Source organism: Cryptomeria japonica, unplaced genomic scaffold, assembly GCF_030272615.1.
Source record: "Cryptomeria japonica unplaced genomic scaffold, Sugi_1.0 HiC_scaffold_61, whole genome shotgun sequence".
NCBI lineage: Eukaryota > Viridiplantae > Streptophyta > Pinopsida > Cupressales > Cupressaceae > Cryptomeria > Cryptomeria japonica.
Genome location: NW_026728883.1, coordinates 102,501 through 122,500, shown reverse-complemented (window position 1 = coordinate 122,500; position 20,000 = coordinate 102,501). Strand labels below are relative to the sequence as shown.

At 60.6% G+C, this 20,000-nt stretch overlaps 2 non-coding genes across 2 annotated transcripts; both read right to left on the bottom strand.

The window, feature by feature from the left end:
- Window positions 1-1,864: 1,864 nt before the first annotated feature.
- Window positions 1,865-1,983, bottom strand: LOC131863371 (5S ribosomal RNA). Its single transcript, XR_009362292.1, has one exon. It is a non-coding gene; the product is annotated as a 5S ribosomal RNA (ribosomal RNA).
- A 5,914-nt stretch (window positions 1,984-7,897) lies between these two features.
- Window positions 7,898-8,016, bottom strand: LOC131863370 (5S ribosomal RNA). Its single transcript, XR_009362291.1, has one exon. It is a non-coding gene; the product is annotated as a 5S ribosomal RNA (ribosomal RNA).
- Between the last annotated feature and the right edge of the window lie 11,984 nt (window positions 8,017-20,000).

Here is a 20,000-nt window from a genome sequence, read left to right as displayed (position 1 = left end):
GGTTTGCCCCGGGTGCGCACCTCGCGTGCACCTTCGCCGCGGTGGGCACCATGGCGTGCACGAAGTCGGAGCCCGGTTTGCCCCGGGTGCGCACCTCGCGTGCACCTTCGCCGGGGTGGGCACCTCGGCTGGGTTGCGCGCCCTGGTGCGCACCAAGGAGCGCTCCGAAGTGTGCTCCAAGGTGCGGCGTGCACGAAGTCGGAGCCCGGTTTGCCCCGGGTGCGCACCTCGCGTGCACCTTGGCGCGGTGGGCACCATGGCGTGCACGAAGTCGGAGCCCGGTTTGCCCCGGGTGCGCACCCCGCGTGCACCTTCGCCGGGGTGGGCACCTCGGCTGGGTTGCGCGCCCTGGTGCGCACCAAGGAGCGCTCCGAAGTGTGCTCCAAGGTGCGGCGTGCACGAAGTCGGAGCCCGGTTTGCCCCGGGTGCGCACCTCGCGTGCACCTTCGCCGCGGTGGGCACCTTGGCTGGGTTGGGCACCATTGAGCGCTCCGAAGTGTGCTCCAAGGTGCGCACCATGGCCCTCCAAGGTGCGCAGCATGGCGTGCACGAAGTCGGAGCCCGGTTTGCCCCGGGTGCGCACCTCGCGTGCACCTTCGCCAGGGTGGGCACCTCGGTGCGCACACCTTCTCAATGTTTTCTTGCCTTTTCTGGAAATTGGTGAAGGCAGCGCATCAAAGGTGCGCACCTCGGTGTGCTCCGAGGTGCGAACCCGAGAGCGCTCCGAGGTGCCCACGAAGTCGAAAGTCGGGTTAATTGCATTGTTTTCCCCGGGTGCGCTCCGAGGTGCGCAACATCGGTGCGCACCAAGGAGGGCTCCGAAGTGTGCTCCAAGGTGCGCACGATTCGGAGCTCGGTTTGCCCGGGGTGCGCACACCTTGGCTGGGTTGCGCACCCTTTGTGCGCTCCAAGGTGCGCACGAAGTCGGAGCTCGGTTTGCCCCGGGTGCGCACCTTCGCCAGGGTGCGCACCTTGATGCGCACGCCTTGGCTGGGCTGCGCACCTTGGTGGGCGCCATGGTGCGCACCTTTCGTGCGCTCCAAGGTGCGCACGAAGTCGGAGCTCGGTTTGCCCCGGGTGCGCACCTTGGTGGGCGCCATGGTGCACTCCGAGGTGCCCAAGATTGGTGCGCACCAAGGAGCGCTCCGAAGTGCGCTCCAAGGTGCGCAGGTGCGCGCGAAGTCGAAAGTTGGGTTAATTGTCCGGTTTGCCTCGGGTGCGCACCTTGCGTGCACCTTCGCCAGGGTGGGCGCCTTGGTGCGCACACCTTGGCTGGGCTGCGCACCCGGGCGCGCACACCTTGGCACCCGCGTTTCCTTCATTTTAAATTTTTTTTTTTACAATCTCTCAAGTGGGAAATTCTATAATCTCAACTTTTTTTGCCTTTTCAGGAAACTTTTGAATGGAGCGCATCATTGGTGCGCTCCGAAGTGTGCTCCAAGGTGCGCACCTCTGGTGTGCTCCAAAGCTCTCTCTAGCTGCGTGCACCTGCCCCGGCCGCGCACCCGGCCCCGCCCAGCTTCGCTCACCTGTCCCGGGCGTCTGGTGCGGAACCTTAGAGTAAGAAACATCACCGTGCACCTTGGCCAACGTGCGCGACTCGACCGAGCGCGCACTGGCCGAGGTGCACACCGATTTCACCTGGGTGCGCGCGCAGCACCTCGGGCGCACCGGGGTGCGCGCACAACGCCCGGGTTGCACCGTGGCCTGTGTGCTCGGGGCGCCTCGGGTGCGCGCTCGGTGTCGCCCCCGCGCGCGCGGTAGTGCGGGCAGCGCACCCCGGCCCGGCCCGGCCCCGACGAGAACGCAAACGGGCAAAAGGTTTATTCAAATAGCATTGCGACGCCCGGCGAAAAACTAAAAAAGGGTGCAACACCGGGACTTCCCGGGAGGTCACCCATCCCAGTACTACTCCGGCCCAAGCGCGCTTAACTGCGGAGTTCTGATGGGATCCGGTGCACTAACGCTGGTATGATCGCACCCGTTATGAGCTTGTCGCAGTGTGTACTTAGCAAACCGCGACCCACGTGCGAATCCACCCCGGCCACCCACCCCCGTCGAGGTGCACACCCTCCCTCGCGAAGTGCGCCCCGTTCGCCAAGTGTGAGCCCTGCCCGGGTGCGCGCACCTTGCTAGGGCGTCGGGTGTGCACCCGGCCCGGCCTACGTGCGTGCACCTGGACGGGGCGTCGTGTGCGTGCAGTGTCCCGTCTGCAACGCGGTGCCCACACACCACCTCGGGCGCAACGACCTGCGCTCACATGTGGGCCGAGTGCACCTTGGTGCATGTTCGGGGCGCCTCGGGTGCACGCTCGATCTTGCCCCGGTGCACCAAGGCGCTCGGTTTGCCCCGGGTGCGCACTTGGTGCAAGGTGGGCACCCAAAATAGGGATCAAGCACCAAAACACAAGTTTCGGGATGCAAAATGGGACCCAAGGACCACAAATGCGTTCCAAGACCCATGATGGGTCCACGAGAACAAAAATGTGTTCCGAGACTTAATAAACAAATATTGGGTTTTAGGAGAAGAAACATGCTCTGATGCCCAAAACGAGAATCGACCCCGAAAAGGCCACAGGCCAAAAGTGGGATGCGAGACAAAAAAAAATGGGACCCGAGGACCAAAATTGGGTTCCCAGGTCGAAGACAGGGCAACCGGACAAGAAACGACCTCTAAGGCTCGAAATGAGTCCCGACGACTAAAACTTGACAAGAAGCACCCATCAGGCACCCAACTCGACACCCATGGGATGCCGACCCACCCGGGCTTCCACCTAGCACACCTTGGCACCCACCCACCCTCGCACCCAACCTCGCACCCAACTTAGCACCTTTGAACCCACATTGGCACTCACCCTGACCCTGGCACCTTGGAACCCACATTGGCACTCACCTTGACCCTGGCACCCACCTTTGCACTCACCTTGGGACCCACCCTGGCTCCCACCTCGGCACCCACCCAGACACCCACCTTGGTTCCTTGGCACCCACCTTGGATCCTTGGCACCCACCCCGACACCCACCTTGGCACGCAACTTGGCTACTTGCCACCCACCTTGGCTCCTTGACGCCCACCCCGACAACCACCCCGTGACCTACCCTGGCTAGGGTTGGTGCACACCCACCCTGGTGCCCACCTTGGCACCCACCCCATGACCCACCTTGGCACGCACCTTAGTACCCACCCCGTTACCCACCCTAGGACCCACCCCGTGACCCACCTTGGCCAGGGTGGGTGCCTTGGTGCGCACAACTTGCCTGGGCTGCACACCAGGGCGGGCTCAAGATGGCACCCGCGTTCCGTTTTTTTCACTATCTTTCAAAACGGAAATTTTAAAATCTCGTTTTTTTTTTTTTTTTGCCTTTTCTGGAAATTAGTGAAGGCAGCGCATCAAAGGTGCGCAATGCTGGTGCGAACCCGGGAGCGCTCCGATGTGTGCTCCAAGGTGCGGCGTGCACGAAGTCCGAGCCCGGCTTGCCCCGGGTGCGCACCTCGCGTGCACCTTCGCCGGGGTGAGCACCTTGGCTGGGTTGCGCGCCCTGGTGCGCACCAAGGAGCGCTCTGAAGTGTGCTCCAAGGTGCGGCGTGCACGAAGTCGGAGCTCGGTTTGCCCCGGGTGTGCACCTCGGGTGCGCACCTCGCGTGCACCTTCGCTGCGGTGGGCACCTTGGCTGGGTTGCGCGCCTTGGTGGGCACCATGCAGTGCACGAAGTCGGAGCCCGGTTTGCCCCGGGCGCGCACCTCCGCCAGGGTGGGCACCTTGGTGCGCACAACTTGCCTGGGCTGCGCACCAGGAAGGGCTCAAGATGGCACCCGCGTTCCGTTTTTTTCACTATCTTTCAGAACGGAAATTTTAAAATATCGTTTTTTTTTGCCTTTTCTGGAAATTAGTGAAGGCAGCGCATCAAAGGTGCGCAACGCTGGTGCGAACCTGGGAGCGCTCCGATGTGTGCTCCAAGGTGCGGCGTGCACGAAGTCGGAGCCCGGTTTGCCCCGGGTGCGCCCTGGTGGGCACCATGGTGCGCACCAAGGAGCGCTCCGAAGTGTGCTCCAAGGTGCGGCCTGCACGAAGTCGGAGCCCGGTTTGCCCCGGGCGTGCACCGCGGGTGGGCACCTTGGTGCGCATGCCTTGCCTGGGCTGCGCACCAGGGCGGGCTCAAGATGGCACCCGCGTTCCGTTTTTTTCACTATCTTTCAAAACGGAAATTTTAAAATCTCATTTTTTTTTGCCTTTTCTGGAAATTAGTGAAGGCAGCGCATCAAAGGTGCGCACCTCGCTGCCCACCACGGTGCGCAACGCCGGTGGGCACCCGGGAGTGCTTCGAAGTGTGCTCCAAGGTGCTGCGTGCACGTTGTCGGAGCCCGGTTTGCCCCGGGTGCGCACCTCGCGTGCACCTTCGTCGGGGTGGGCACCTTGGCTGGGTTTGCCCCGGCTGCGCTCCGAAGCGGGGTTATTGGAGCGCCGCCTCTTTTTTTGTCGGAGCGTTTGGTGGGGTTTCTCGCATTGGCTCTTCCCAGGCCCGGTTGCCACCCTGGCGCGCACGAAGTCGGAAGTAGGGTTAATTGCCCGGGTGCGCACCTTTGCCAGGGTGGGCACCTTACCTGGGCTGTGCACCCGGGCGGGCTCAAGATGGCACCCGCGTTCCGTTTTTTTCACTATCTTTCAAAACGGAAATTTTAAAATCTCCTCTTTTTTTTGCCTTTTCTGGAAATTAGTGAAGGCAGCGCATCAAAGGTGCGCACCTCGCTGCCCACCTTGGTGTGCTCTGAGGTGCGCACCCGGGAGCGCTACGAAGTGTGCTCCAAGGTGCGGCGTGCACGTTGTCGGAGCCCGGTTTGCCCCGGGTGCGCACCTCGCCTGCACCTTGGCCGGGGTGGGCACCCTGGCTGGGTTTGCCCAGGGTGCGCTCCGAAGCGGGGTTACTGGAGCGCCCCCTCTTTTTTTGTCAGAGCGTTTGGTGGGGTTTCTCGCATTGGCTCTTCCCAGGCCCGGTTGTTGGGTGCGCTCCCACCCTGGCGCGCGCGAAGTTGGAAGTTGGGTTAATTGCCCGGGCGCGCACCTTCGCCAGGGTGGGCACCTTGGTGCGCACACCTTGGCTGGGCTGCGCACCAGGGCGGGCTCAAGATGGCACCAGCATTCCCTTTTTCTCACTATCTTTCAAAATGGAAATTTTAAAATCTCGTTTTCTTTTGCCTTTTATGGAAATTAGTGAAGGCATCGCATCAAAGGTGCGCACCTCGCTGCCCACCTTGGTGTGCTCCGAGGTGCCCACCACGGTGCGCTCCGAGGTGCCCACCACGGTGCGCAACGCCGGTGCGAACCCGGGAGCGCCCCGATGTGTGCTCCAAGGTGCGGCGTGCACGAAGCCGGACCCCGGTTTGCCCCGGGTGCGCACCTCGCGTGCACCTTGGTGCGCACACCTTGGCTGGGTTGCGCGGCCTGGTGGGCACCATGGTGCGCACCAAGGAGCGCTCCGAAGTGTGCTCCAAGGTGCGGCGTGCACGAAGTCCTAGCCCGGTTTGCCCCGGGTGCGCACCTTCGCCGCGGTGGGCACCATGGCGTGCACGAAGTCGGAGCCCGGTTTGCCCCGGGTGCGCACCTCGCGTGCACCTTCGCCGGGGTGGGCACCTCGGCTGGGTTGCGCGCCCTGGTGCGCACCAAGGAGCGCTCCGAAGTGTGCTCCAAGGTGCGGCGTGCACGAAGTCGGAGCCCGGTTTGCCCCGGGTGCGCACCTTCGCCGCGGTGGGCACCCTGGTGCGCACCATGGCGTGCACGAAGTCGGAGCCCGGTTTGCCCCGGGTGCGCACCTCGCGTGCACCTTCGGCGGGGTTGCGCGCCCTGGTGCGCACCAAGGAGCGCTCCGAAGTGTGCTCCAAGGTGCGGCGTGCACGAAGTCGGAGCCCGGTTTGCCCCGGGTGCGCACCTCGCGTGCACCTTCGGCGGGGTTGCGCGCCCTGGTGGGCACCATGGTGCGCACCAAGGAGCGCTCCGAAGTGTGCTCCAAGGTGCGGCGTGCACGAAGTCGGAGCCCGGTTTGCCCCGGGTGCGCACCTCGCGTGCACCTTCGCCGCGGTGGGCACCATGGCGTGCACGAAGTCGGAGCCCGGTTTGCCCCGGGTGCGCACCTCGCGTGCACCTTCGCCGGGGTGGGCACCTCGGCTGGGTTGCGCGCCCTGGTGCGCACCAAGGAGCGCTCCGAAGTGTGCTCCAAGGTGCGGCGTGCACGAAGTCGGAGCCCGGTTTGCCCCGGGTGCGCACCTCGCGTGCACCTTGGCGCGGTGGGCACCATGGCGTGCACGAAGTCGGAGCCCGGTTTGCCCCGGGTGCGCACCCCGCGTGCACCTTCGCCGGGGTGGGCACCTCGGCTGGGTTGCGCGCCCTGGTGCGCACCAAGGAGCGCTCCGAAGTGTGCTCCAAGGTGCGGCGTGCACGAAGTCGGAGCCCGGTTTGCCCCGGGTGCGCACCTCGCGTGCACCTTCGCCGCGGTGGGCACCTTGGCTGGGTTGGGCACCATTGAGCGCTCCGAAGTGTGCTCCAAGGTGCGCACCATGGCCCTCCAAGGTGCGCAGCATGGCGTGCACGAAGTCGGAGCCCGGTTTGCCCCGGGTGCGCACCTCGCGTGCACCTTCGCCAGGGTGGGCACCTCGGTGCGCACACCTTCTCAATGTTTTCTTGCCTTTTCTGGAAATTGGTGAAGGCAGCGCATCAAAGGTGCGCACCTCGGTGTGCTCCGAGGTGCGAACCCGAGAGCGCTCCGAGGTGCCCACGAAGTCGAAAGTCGGGTTAATTGCATTGTTTTCCCCGGGTGCGCTCCGAGGTGCGCAACATCGGTGCGCACCAAGGAGGGCTCCGAAGTGTGCTCCAAGGTGCGCACGATTCGGAGCTCGGTTTGCCCGGGGTGCGCACACCTTGGCTGGGTTGCGCACCCTTTGTGCGCTCCAAGGTGCGCACGAAGTCGGAGCTCGGTTTGCCCCGGGTGCGCACCTTCGCCAGGGTGCGCACCTTGATGCGCACGCCTTGGCTGGGCTGCGCACCTTGGTGGGCGCCATGGTGCGCACCTTTCGTGCGCTCCAAGGTGCGCACGAAGTCGGAGCTCGGTTTGCCCCGGGTGCGCACCTTGGTGGGCGCCATGGTGCACTCCGAGGTGCCCAAGATTGGTGCGCACCAAGGAGCGCTCCGAAGTGCGCTCCAAGGTGCGCAGGTGCGCGCGAAGTCGAAAGTTGGGTTAATTGTCCGGTTTGCCTCGGGTGCGCACCTTGCGTGCACCTTCGCCAGGGTGGGCGCCTTGGTGCGCACACCTTGGCTGGGCTGCGCACCCGGGCGCGCACACCTTGGCACCCGCGTTTCCTTCATTTTAAATTTTTTTTTTTTACAATCTCTCAAGTGGGAAATTCTATAATCTCAACTTTTTTTGCCTTTTCAGGAAACTTTTGAATGGAGCGCATCATTGGTGCGCTCCGAAGTGTGCTCCAAGGTGCGCACCTCTGGTGTGCTCCAAAGCTCTCTCCAGCTGCGTGCACCTGCCCCGGCCGCGCACCCGGCCCCGCCCAGCTTCGCTCACCTGTCCCGGGCGTCTGGTGCGGAACCTTAGAGTAAGAAACATCACCGTGCACCTTGGCCAACGTGCGCGACTCGACCGAGCGCGCACTGGCCGAGGTGCACACCGATTTCACCTGGGTGCGCGCGCAGCACCTCGGGCGCACCGGGGTGCGCGCACAACGCCCGGGTTGCACCGTGGCCTGTGTGCTCGGGGCGCCTCGGGTGCGCGCTCGGTGTCGCCCCCGCGCGCGCGGTAGTGCGGGCAGCGCACCCCGGCCCGGCCCGGCCCCGACGAGAACGCAAACGGGCAAAAGGTTTATTCAAATAGCATTGCGACGCCCGGCGAAAAACTAAGAAAGGGTGCAACACCGGGACTTCCCGGGAGGTCACCCATCCCAGTACTACTCCGGCCCAAGCGCGCTTAACTGCGGAGTTCTGATGGGATCCGGTGCACTAACGCTGGTATGATCGCACCCGTTATGAGCTTGTCGCAGTGTGTACTTAGCAAACCGCGACCCACGTGCGAATCCACCCCGGCCACCCACCCCCGTCGAGGTGCACACCCTCCCTCGCGAAGTGCGCCCCGTTCGCCAAGTGTGAGCCCTGCCCGGGTGCGCGCACCTTGCTAGGGCGTCGGGTGTGCACCCGGCCCGGCCTACGTGCGTGCACCTGGACGGGGCGTCGTGTGCGTGCAGTGTCCCGTCTGCAACGCGGTGCCCACACACCACCTCGGGCGCAACGACCTGCGCTCACATGTGGGCCGAGTGCACCTTGGTGCATGTTCGGGGCGCCTCGGGTGCACGCTCGATCTTGCCCCGGTGCACCAAGGCGCTCGGTTTGCCCCGGGTGCGCACTTGGTGCAAGGTGGGCACCCAAAATAGGGATCAAGCACCAAAACACAAGTTTCGGGATGCAAAATGGGACCCAAGGACCACAAATGCGTTCCAAGACCCATGATGGGTCCACGAGAACAAAAATGTGTTCCGAGACTTAATAAACAAATATTGGGTTTTAGGAGAAGAAACATGCTCTGATGCCCAAAACGAGAATCGACCCCGAAAAGGCCACAGGCCAAAAGTGGGATGCGAGACAAAAAAAAATGGGACCCGAGGACCAAAATTGGGTTCCCAGGTCGAAGACAGGGCAACCGGACAAGAAACGACCTCTAAGGCTCGAAATGAGTCCCGACGACTAAAACTTGACAAGAAGCACCCATCAGGCACCCAACTCGACACCCATGGGATGCCGACCCACCCGGGCTTCCACCTAGCACACCTTGGCACCCACCCACCCTCGCACCCAACCTCGCACCCAACTTAGCACCTTTGAACCCACATTGGCACTCACCCTGACCCTGGCACCTTGGAACCCACATTGGCACTCACCTTGACCCTGGCACCCACCTTTGCACTCACCTTGGGACCCACCCTGGCTCCCACCTCGGCACCCACCCAGACACCCACCTTGGTTCCTTGGCACCCACCTTGGATCCTTGGCACCCACCCCGACACCCACCTTGGCACGCAACTTGGCTACTTGCCACCCACCTTGGCTCCTTGACGCCCACCCCGACAACCACCCCGTGACCTACCCTGGCTAGGGTTGGTGCACACCCACCCTGGTGCCCACCTTGGCACCCACCCCATGACCCACCTTGGCACGCACCTTAGTACCCACCCTGTTACCCACCCTAGGACCCACCCCGTGACCCACCTTGGCCAGGGTGGGTGCACCCACCCTGGTGCCCACCTTGGCACCCACCCATCCTAGCACCCAGCCTGTGACCGGGCTTGGAACCCAACCTTGCACCCGTCTTGGCCAGTGTGGGTGCGCACCCATCCTGGCACCCACGTTGTGACACACCCTTTAACCCACGCACCCTAGCAGCCACGTTGGCACCCACCTTGGAACACAACCTAGCAACTTGGCACCCACCCCGTGACCCACCTTGGCATCCACCATAGCAGTCGCCCACTTGGCACCCACCTTGGAACCCAAGTTGGCACCCACCTCGGCACCCACCTTGACACTTGTGGACCCACCTTGCCACTCACCCTAGCATCGACCCATCCTAGCACCCACCCTGGCACCTTTGCACCCTAGCACTCACCCATCCTAGCACCTAACCTGTGACCCACCTTGACACTCACCCTCGCACCCACCTTGGAACCCAACCTAGCACCCACCCACCCTGACACCAACCCTAGCACCTACCCACCCTTGCACCCACCCTGTGACCCATCTTGGCACCCACCCATCCTACCACTCAACCTATCACCCACCTTCTCACCCACCTTGGCATCCACCTTAGCACCCACCCACACTGGCACCTTGGCACCCACCTCGGGCAAGGTGGGTGCACACCCACCCTGACACCCAATTTAGAACCAACCGAGCATGTTACCCACCTTGGCACCCACATTGCAGCCCACCCTAGTACCCACCCTATGACCCACATTGGCATCCACACCCTAGCACCCAGGCACCTCGACACCCGCCTTGACACGCACCCTAGCACTAAACCTGTGACCCACCTTGGAACTCACCCTAGAACCCACCCACCCTGTGAACCACCTTGGCATCCACCTTAGCACCCACCCACCTTGGCACCCACTCTAGCACTCACCCATCCTAACACCCAACTTGTTACCCACCTTGGCACCCGCCCTCGCGTCCACCTTGAAACCCACCCTAGCACCCACCCACGCAGGAGCCCACCTTGGCACCCAACCTAACACCCACGCATCCTGGCACCCAACTTGTGACCCACCTTGGAACCCACCCTAGTACCCACCTTTGAACCCACTATATCACCAACCCACCTTGGCACCCACCCTATGACCCTCTTTGGAATCCACCCTAGCACGCACCCACCCTGGCACCCACCATGGAGCGCACCCTAGCACCCACCCACCTCGGCACGCACCTCAACACCCACCTTGGTGTGCGCACTGCGCCAACCTCTCAAAGACCCTATGTGGTGCGCTCCAAAGTGTACACCTTTGGTGCGCTCCAAGGTGCGCACCTTTGGTGCACACCGAGGTGCACACCAAAGTGTGCACCGAGGTGAGCACCAAAGTGCACTCCAAGGTGCACACCAAGGCGTGCACCTTTGGTGCGGTCAATGCAAACGAATTCGGAAGTTGGGGTCGATGTCCTAATCGCTGCTGCAGACTACACGTATGAGAATCGGACAAATAGCTTTATATAGGGGAGGTGTTGCGTTTGATGGGTCGACTCCCCTGGTTGTGTGCACTGCACCAACTTCAAAGACCCTGTCTTGTTTAAGAAGTCAAAAGTTGGGGTGGATGTCCTAATCATTGCTGCAGTCTACGCATGTATGAGAATCAGACAAATAGCTTATATAGGGGAGGTGTTGCATTCGGTGGGTTGACTCCCCTGGTTGTGCGCACTGCGCCAACCTCAAAGACCCCGCATAGCAGAAGAAGTCGGAAGTCGGATTTTGGTGAGCACCAAGGCGTGCACCTTTGGTGCGGTCAACGCAGACGAATTCAGAAGTTGGGGTGGATGTCCTAATCGTTGTTGCAGGCTACACATGTATGAGAATCAGACAAATAGCTTATATAGGGGAGGTGTTGGGTTTGATGGGTCAACTCCCTTGGTTGTGCGCATTACGCCAACCTCAAAGACCTTGTTTTCGTTAAGAAGTCAAAAGTTGGGGTCAATGTCCTAATGGCTCCTGTAGGCTACACATGTATGAGAATCGGACAAATAGCTTATATAGGGGAGGTGTTGGGTTTGATGGGTCGACTCCCCTGGTTGTGCGCATTACGTCAACCTCAAAGACCTTGTTTTCGTTAAGAAGTCAAAAGTTGGGGTCGATGTCCTAATTGCTCCTGTAGACTACACATGTATGAGAATCAGACAAATAGCTTATATAGGGGAGGTGTTGGGTTTGATGGGTTGACTCCCCTAGTTGTTCGCATTACACCAACCTCAAAGACCTTGTTTTCGTTTAGAAGCCGAAAGTTGGGGTCGATGTCCTAATTGCTCCTGCAGGCTACGCATGTATGAGAATCAGACAAATAGCTTATATAGGGGAGGTGTTGGGTTTGATGGGTCGACTCCCCTGGTTGTGCGCATTGCGCCAACCTCAAAGACCCTGCATTGCGGATGAAGTCGAAAGTCAGAGTTTGGTGTGCTACAAGGTGTGGTCGAAGGTGCTCACCTAGGTGTGCACCTTTGGAGCGCAGGAAAAGTGCCCTCCAAAAGTGCGCACCTTTGGAGTGCACAAAAGTGCCCTCCAAAAGTGCGCACCTTTGGAGCGCACAAAAGTGCCCTCCAAAAAGTGCCCTCCAAAAGTGCGCACCTTTGGAGCGCACAAAAGTGCCCTCCAAAAAGTGCCCTCCAAAAGTGCGCACCTTTGGAGTGCAGAAAAGTGCCCTCCAAAAAGTGCCCTCCAAAAGTGTGCACCTTTGGAGTGCACAAAAGTGCCCTCCAAAAGTGCGCACCTTTGGAGCGCAGAAAAGTGCCCTCCAAAAAGTGCCCTCCAAAAGTGCGCACCTTTGGAGCGCAGAAAAGTGCCCTCCAAAAAGTGCCCTCCAAAAGTGCGCACCTTTGGAGCGCAGAAAAGTGCCCTCCAAAAAGTGCCCTCCAAAAGTGCGCACCTTTGGAGCGCAGAAAAGTGCCCTCCAAAAAGTGCCCTCCAAAAGTGCGCACCTTTGGAGCGCACAAAAGTGCCCTCCAAAAAGTGCCCTCCAAAAGTGCGCACCTTTGGAGCGCACAAAAGTGCCCTCCAAAAGTGCGCACCTTTGGAGCGCACAAAAGTGCCCTCCAAAAGTGCGCACTTTTGGTGCGCACCAAGGCGCTGGTTCGGTCGTTGCAGGCGAGTTCGGAAGTTGGGGTCGATGTCCTGAGCGGAGGTGCAAACTACACAGGTGTCGGAATCGGACAAATAGCTTATATAGGGGAGGTGTATGCTTCGATGGGTCGACTCCCCAGGTTGAGCGCACCGCGCCAACCTCAAAGACCCTACGGTATGGATGAAGTCGGAAGTTGGGTCCGATGACCGATTCGATTAGTAGGTATGCTCATGAGGTCGGAATTTGGGTCCGATGACCTGCCATGTGCAGGAAGGCGAATGTTGGCACTGTGCGTTGCAAGGTGCACACCAAGGTGCTGGTGCGGTCTTTTTAGTCGAGTTCGGAAGTTGGGGTCGATGTCCTGATCGGAGGTGCAAGCTACACAGGTGTGGGAATCGGACAAATAGCTTATATAGGGGAGGTGTATGCTTCGTTGGGTCGACTCCCCGGGTTGAGCGCACCGCGCCAACCTCAAAGACCCTACGGTATGGATGAAGTCGGAAGTTGGGTCCGATGACCGATTCGATATGTAGGCATACTCGCGAGGTCGGAATTTGGGTCCGATGACCTGCCATGTGCAGGAAGGCGAATGTTGGCACTGTGCGTTGCAAGGTGCGCACCAAGGCGCTGGTTCGGTCGTTGCAGGCGAGTTCGGAAGTTGGGGTCGATGTCCTGATCGGAGGTGCAAACTACACAGGTGTGGGAATCGGACAAATAGCTTATATAGGGGAGGTGTATGCTTCGTTGGGTCGACTCCCCGGGTTGAGCGCACCGCGCCAACCTCAAAGACCCTACGGTATGGATGAAGTCGGAAGTTGTGTCCGATGACCGATTCGATATGTAGGCATACTCGCGAGGTCGGAATTTGGGTCCGATGACCTGCCATGTGCAGGAAGGCGAATGTTGGGACTGTGCGTCGCAAGGTGCGCACCAAGGCGCTGGTGCCGTCGTTGCAGTCGAGTTCGGAAGTTGGGGTCGATGTCCTGGTCAGAGGTGCAAACTACACAGGTGTGGGAATCGGACAAATAGCTTATATAGGGGAGGTGTATGCTTCGATGGGTCGACTCCCCGGGTTGAGCGCACCGCGCCAACCTCAAAGACCCTACAGTATGGATGAAGTCGGAAGTTGGGTCCGATGACCGATTCGATACGTAGGCATATTGGCGAGGTCTGAATTTGTGTCCGATGACCTGCCATGCGCAGGAAGGCGGAATTTGGGTCCGATGACCGAGTTGATGGCGTGCCATGCGCAGAAAGGCGGAATTTGGGTCCGATGACCGAGTTGATGTTGATGGCCCGCCATGCACAGGAAGGCGGAATTTGGGTCCGATGACCGATTTGAAGGCGTGCCATGCGCAGAAAGGCGGAGTTTGGGTCCGATGACCGAGTTGATATTGATGGCCCGCCATGCGCAGGAAGGCGGAATTTGGGTCCGATGACCTGACATACGCATGGAGTCCGACTCGGGGGCCGATGTTCGATTCGATGACTTGCATTGTGGGTAAAGTCGGAAGTTGTGGTCTTTGACCCGATTCGATGACCAGACTTCGGCTGCTTGAGAATCGGACAAATAACTTATATAGGGGAGGTAGTGTTCTCGAGCATCCTCCCCCCGTGCCCGTTTATGTCGATTGATGCTGGTGCTCGACTGGTTGGAGCGCTCGGATGCAAAAATCTTGCACCAGGATTTATCGATTGTGATGGACACGGCAAGTCTCCTGATTGCTATGCAGGAGCTCATCGTGAATCTCTATGCGGCCTTGGTATGGACTCGACCTGCGGAATGGTTCGGCAATGGTAGTCGCTCCAACACGTCCTTGCAATGGCCACAGAGGTGATTCGACTAGAGCTCCAGTCTAGCTTTTGGGTTGCTTGGCGGACTGGTATAGCCGCGATCGAGTTCCGGCCATGAACGTTTTAGATAGCTCTTGGGCTTTCTGGGACGGAAGTCGGAAGTTTGGGCTGTTGTCCGATTTGATGACCATTCTTCGGATGTGTGAGAATCGGACAAATAACTTATATAGGGGACTGTGTTGTCTCACGCAGCCCCCTCCGTGCCCCTCTATCTCGACCGATGTTGGTGCTTGAAAGGGTTGGGATCGCTCGGATTTATAAACGTGCACCACCATTTGTCGAGTGTGAGGGACGCGGCAGGTCTCCTAAATGCTATACGGGCGCTCTCTGAGAATCTCTATCCGGCCTCGACACAGACTAGTCTTGCTGAATGGTTTGGCACTGGTAGTCGATCCAACACGTCGTTGTTGTGGCCGCCTAGGCGATTCGATTCGAGCCCCCGTCTAGCTTTTGGGTTGCTTGGCGGATTTTGCCCTATCCGCAAGTGAGCTCGGTCCCTAAACGTTCGAGAAACCCGATTGCTATGCGCCGACTCTCTTTCTTGCGAGCCTCCATCTAGCTTTTGGGTCTCTACGGAACGGAAGTCGGAATCTGGGACCGTTGTTTGATTCGACGAGGCAGACTACGGTTGTGCGAGAATCGGACAAATAACTTATATAGGGGAGGTGTTGACTGGAGCATTCTCCCCCGTGCCCCTCTAACTCGACCAATGCTGGCGCTCGAACGGTGGTAGCGCTCGGATTTTCGTTGAGCGCCAGCATTGGTCGATTTAGAGGGGCATGCGAGATTCCCGAATGCTATGCGAGGGCTCTAACGGAAATGTCTATTGGTTTCGGTATGGATGCAATTGCGAGTGGTTCGGCAAAGGTAGTCGTTCCGATGCGTCCATGTCGTGGCCAAATCGATAATTCGATTTGAGCCCTCGTATAGCATTTGGGTCTCTCGATGTGATTCCGCATTCCAGTCCCTTTGGGCACTGCTTGAGCCGCATCCCAGGGGGTTCCCTTCCCAATAATCTGCCTCGCAACCCGATTGCTATGCGGTGAGGCTCCTCGGCCGCCTCGGAACTATCTGTGTATCAGACGCATCGCGGGATAAGGGGTTGGCAACGGTAGTCGCCCCAAGCGCGTCCGATGCTTGGACCATTCCGAGGCGGCCCTGAAGCCTCTTCCGTCTAGCCGTTGGGTCCTTCTCGCCGCATCCCTTGCCTCGCACCCCGATTGCTATGCGGTGAGGCTCCTCGGCCGCCTTGGAACTATCTGTGTATCAGACGCATCGCGGGATAAGGGGTTGTCACTGGTAGTCGCCCCAAGCGCGTCCGATGCTTGGACCATTCCGAGGCGGCCCTGAAGCCTCTTCCGTCTAGCCGTTGGGTCCTTCTCGCCGCATCCCTCGACTCGCACCCCGATTGCTATGCGGTGAGGCTCCTCGGCCGCCTTGGAACTATCTGTGTATCGGACGCGTCGCGGGATAAGGGGTTGTCACTGGTAGTCGCCCCAAGCGCGTCCGATGCTTGGACCATTCCGAGGCGGCCCTGAAGCCTCTTCCGTCTAGCCGTTGGGTCCTTCTCGCCGCATCCCTCGCCTCGCACCCCGATTGCTATGCGGTGAGGCTCCTCGGCCGCCTTGGAACTATCTGTGTATCGGACGCGTCGCGGGATAAGGGGTTGTCACTGGTAGTCGCCCCAAGCGCGTGCGATGCATGGACCATTCCCAGGCGGCCCTGAAGCCTCTTCCGTCTAGCCGTTGGGTCCTTCTCGCCGCATCCCTCGCCTCGCACCCCGATTGCTATGCGGTGAGGCTCCTCGGCCGCCTTGGAACTATCTGTGTATCGGACGCGTCGCGGGATAAGGGGTTGTCACTGGTAGTCGCCCCAAGCGCGTCCGATGCTTGGACCATTCCGAGGCGGCCCTGAAGCCTCTTCCGTCTAGCCGTTGGGTCCTTCTCGCCGCATCCCTCGCCTCGCACCCCGATTGCTATGCGGTGAGGCTCCTCGGCCGCCTTGGAACTATCTGTGTATCGGACGCGTCGCGGGATAAGGGGTTGTCACTGGTAGTCGCCCCAAGCGCGTCCGATGCTTGGACCATTCCGAGGCGGCCCTGAAGCCTCTTCCGTCTAGCCGTTGGGTCCTTCTCGCCGCATCCCTCGCCTCGCACCCCGATTGCTATGCGGTGAGGCTCCTCGGCCGCCTTGGAACTATCTGTGTATCGGACGCGTCGCGGGATAAGGGGTTGTCACTGGTAGTCGCCCCAAGCGCGTCCGATGCTTGGACCATTCCGAGGCGGCCCTGAAGCCTCTTCCGTCTAGCCGTTGGGTCCTTCTCGCCGCATCCCTCGCCTCGCACCCCGATTGCTATGCGGTGAGGCTCCTCGGCCGCCTTGGAACTATCTGTGTATCGGACGCGTCGCGGGATAAGGGGTTGTCACTGGTAGTCGCCCCAAGCGCGTCCGATGCTTGGACCATTCCGAGGCGGCCCTGAAGCCTCTTCCGTCTAGCCGTTGGGTCCTTCTCGCCGCATCCCTCGCCTCGCACCCCGATTGCTATGCGGTGAGGCTCCTCGGCCGCCTTGGAACTATCTGTGTATCGGACGCGTCGCGGGATAAGGGGTTGTCACTGGTAGTCGCCCCAAGCGCGTCCGATGCTTGGACCATTCCGAGGCGGACCTGAAGCCTCTTCCGTCTAGCCGTTGGGTCCTTCTCGCCGCATCCCTCGCCTCGCACCCCGATTGCTATGCGGTGAGGCTCCTCGGCCGCCTTGGAACTATCTGTGTATCGGACGCGTCGCGGGATAAGGGGTTGTCACTGGTAGTCGCCCCAAGCGCGTCCGATGCTTGGACCATTCCGAGGCGGCCCTGAAGCCTCTTCCGTCTAGCCGTTGGGTCCTTCTCGCCGCATCCCTCGCCTCGCACCCCGATTGCTATGCGGTGAGGCTCCTCGGCCGCCTTGGAACTATCTGTGTATCGGACGCGTCGCGGGATAAGGGGTTGTCACTGGTAGTCGCCCCAAGCGCGTCCGATGCTTGGACCATTCCGAGGCGGACCTGAAGCCTCTTCCCTCTAGCCGTTGGGGCTTTCTCGCCGCATCCCTCGCCTCGCACCCCGATTGCTATTCGGTGAGGCTCCTCGGCCGCCTTGGAACTATCTGTGTATCGGACGCATCGCGGGATAAGGGGTTGGCAGTGGTAGTCGCCCCAAGCGCGTCCGATGCTTGGACCATTCCGAGGCGGCCCTGCAGCCTCTTCCGTCTAGCCGTTGGGGCCATCTCGCTGCATCCCCCACCTCGCACCACGATTGCTATGCGGTGAGGCTCCTTGGCCGCCTCGGAACTATCTGTGTATCGGACGCATCGCGGGATAAGGGGTTGTCACTGGTAGTCGCCCCAAGCGCGTCCGATGCTTGGACTATTCCGAGGCGGCCCTGCAGCCTCTTCCGTCTAGCCGTTGGGGCCATCTCGCCGCATCCCCCAGCTCCTCGGCCGCCTCGGAACTATCTGTGTATCGGACGCATCGCGGGATAAGGGGTTGGCAGTGGTAGTCGCCCCAAGCGCGTTCGATGCTTGGACTATTCCGAGGCGGCCCCGCAGCCTCTTCCGTCTACCCTTTGGGGCCATCTCGCCGCATCCCTCGCCTCGCACCCCGATTGCTATGCGGTGAGGCTCCTCGGCCGCCTGGGAACTATCTTCGTATCGGATGCATCGCGGGATAAGGGGTTGTCACTGGTAGTCGCCCCAAGCGCGTCCGATGCTTGGACTATTCCGAGGCGGCCCTGTGGCCTCTTCCGTCTAGCCGTTGGGGCCATCTCGCCGCATCCCTCACCTCGCACCCCCATTGCTATGCGGTGAGGCTCCTCGGCCGCCTTGGAACTGTCTTCGTATCGGAAGCATCGCGGGATAAGGGGTTGTCACTGGTAGTCGCCCCAAGCGCGTCCGATGCTTGGACTATTCCGAGGCGGCCCTGCAGCCTCTTCCGTCTAGCCGTTGGGGCCATCTCGCCGCATCCCCCACCTCGCACCCGGATTGCTATGCGGTGAGGCTCCTCGGCCGCCTTGGAACTATCTTCGTATCGGACGCATCGCGGGATAAGGGGTTGTCACTGGTAGTCGCCCCAAGCGCGTCCGATGCTTGGACTATTCCGACGCGGCCCTGTGGCCTCTTCCGTCTAGCCGTTGGGGCCATCTCGCCGCATCCCCCACCTCGCACCCCGATTGCTATGCGGTGAGGCTCCTCGGCCGCCTTGGAACCATCTTCGTATCGGACGCATCGCGGGATGAGGGGTTGTCACTGGTAGTCGCCCCAAGCGCGTCCGATGCTTGGACCATTCCGAGGCGGCCCTGAAGCCTCTTCCGTCTAGCCGTTGGGGCCTTCCCGCCCCATCCCTCGCCTCGCACCCCCGATTGCTATGCGGTGAGGCTCCTCGGCCGCCTTGGAACCATCTGTGTATCGGACGCATCGCGGGATAAGGGGTTGGCACTGGTAGTCGCCCCAAGCGCGTCCGATGCTTGGAGCATTCCGAGGTGGCCCTGAAGCCTCTTCCGTCTAGCCGTTGGGGCCTTCCCGCCCCATCCCTCGCCTCGCACCCCGATTGATATGCGGTGAGGCTCCTCGGCCGCCTTGGAACTATCTGTGTATCGGACGCATCGCGGGATAAGGGGTTGGCACTGGTAGTCGTCCCAATCGCGTCCGATGCTTGGACCATTCCGAGGCGGCCCTGCAGCCTCTTCCGTTTAGCCGTCGGGGCCTTCCCGCCGCATCCCTCGCCTCGCATCCCGATTCCTATGCGGTGAGTCTTCTCGGCCGCCGCGGAACTATACCTGTTATTGCTACTGCATCCTTCGGCTGGTAACCTCCTCTGCCGCCTTGGAACGTTCTCTTTGTCGGACGCGTCGCGGGATAAGGGGTTGGCACTGGTAGTCGCCCCAAGCGCGCCCGATGCATAGACCGCTCCGAGTTGACCTTGCTTTCAGCCTCTCACATGCATAGACCTCTCTGAGTCGACCCTGCAGCCTCTCACGTTTAGCCTTTGGAATCTCGCCTCACAACATGATTGCTATCCTTGATGCATCCCTTGCCTCGAGCCCTGATTGCTTTCTTGGCTGCATCCCTCCTCTCCTCACAGCCCGGTTGTCATCACTGCTTCATCCGTCGCTTCATGCATTCTGGCTGCTGGGCCCTTCCCACCGCACACCTCGATTGCTATCTCTTCTGCATCACACACCCCGATTGCTATCTCTGCTACATCCCTCGGCTCTCACTTCTGCATCCTTCGCCTCCCACCTCGATTGCTATCAATGCTGCATCCGTAACCTCACACCCCGATTGCTATGCGGGGAGGCTCCTTGGCCGCCTTGGAAATTTCTGTGTGTCGGACGCACCGCGGGATAAGGGGTTGGCACTGGTAGTCGCCCCAAGTGCGCCCGATTCTTAGACCGCTTCGAGGTGACCTCGTAGCCTCTTTCGTCCAGGCTTCCTGCCTTCAACGCCCTTTTTACACCTCGATTGCTATGCGCGGGCTCGTTGGCGTCTATCACCTCTCTGCGAAGAGTGGCACGATGATTGTTGGGGTAAATCGTAGCAGTCCGATCTCTGGCCTTGGGCCATTGTGAGGGCTGATCGATTTCCTGTGCGCATCTCGTGTTCGCCCAGTAACAGACTCGACGACTTGTAATCGGTCTTGTTCCCGATTGTTCCTGGAGGTAGTCTTCGGAACTCTTGGATTTGACCTGTCACTCGAACTGTCCTCTTCCGAGGATGCTTGTGTGTGTGTGCTTGTGCCATTTCCTTGGCGGTA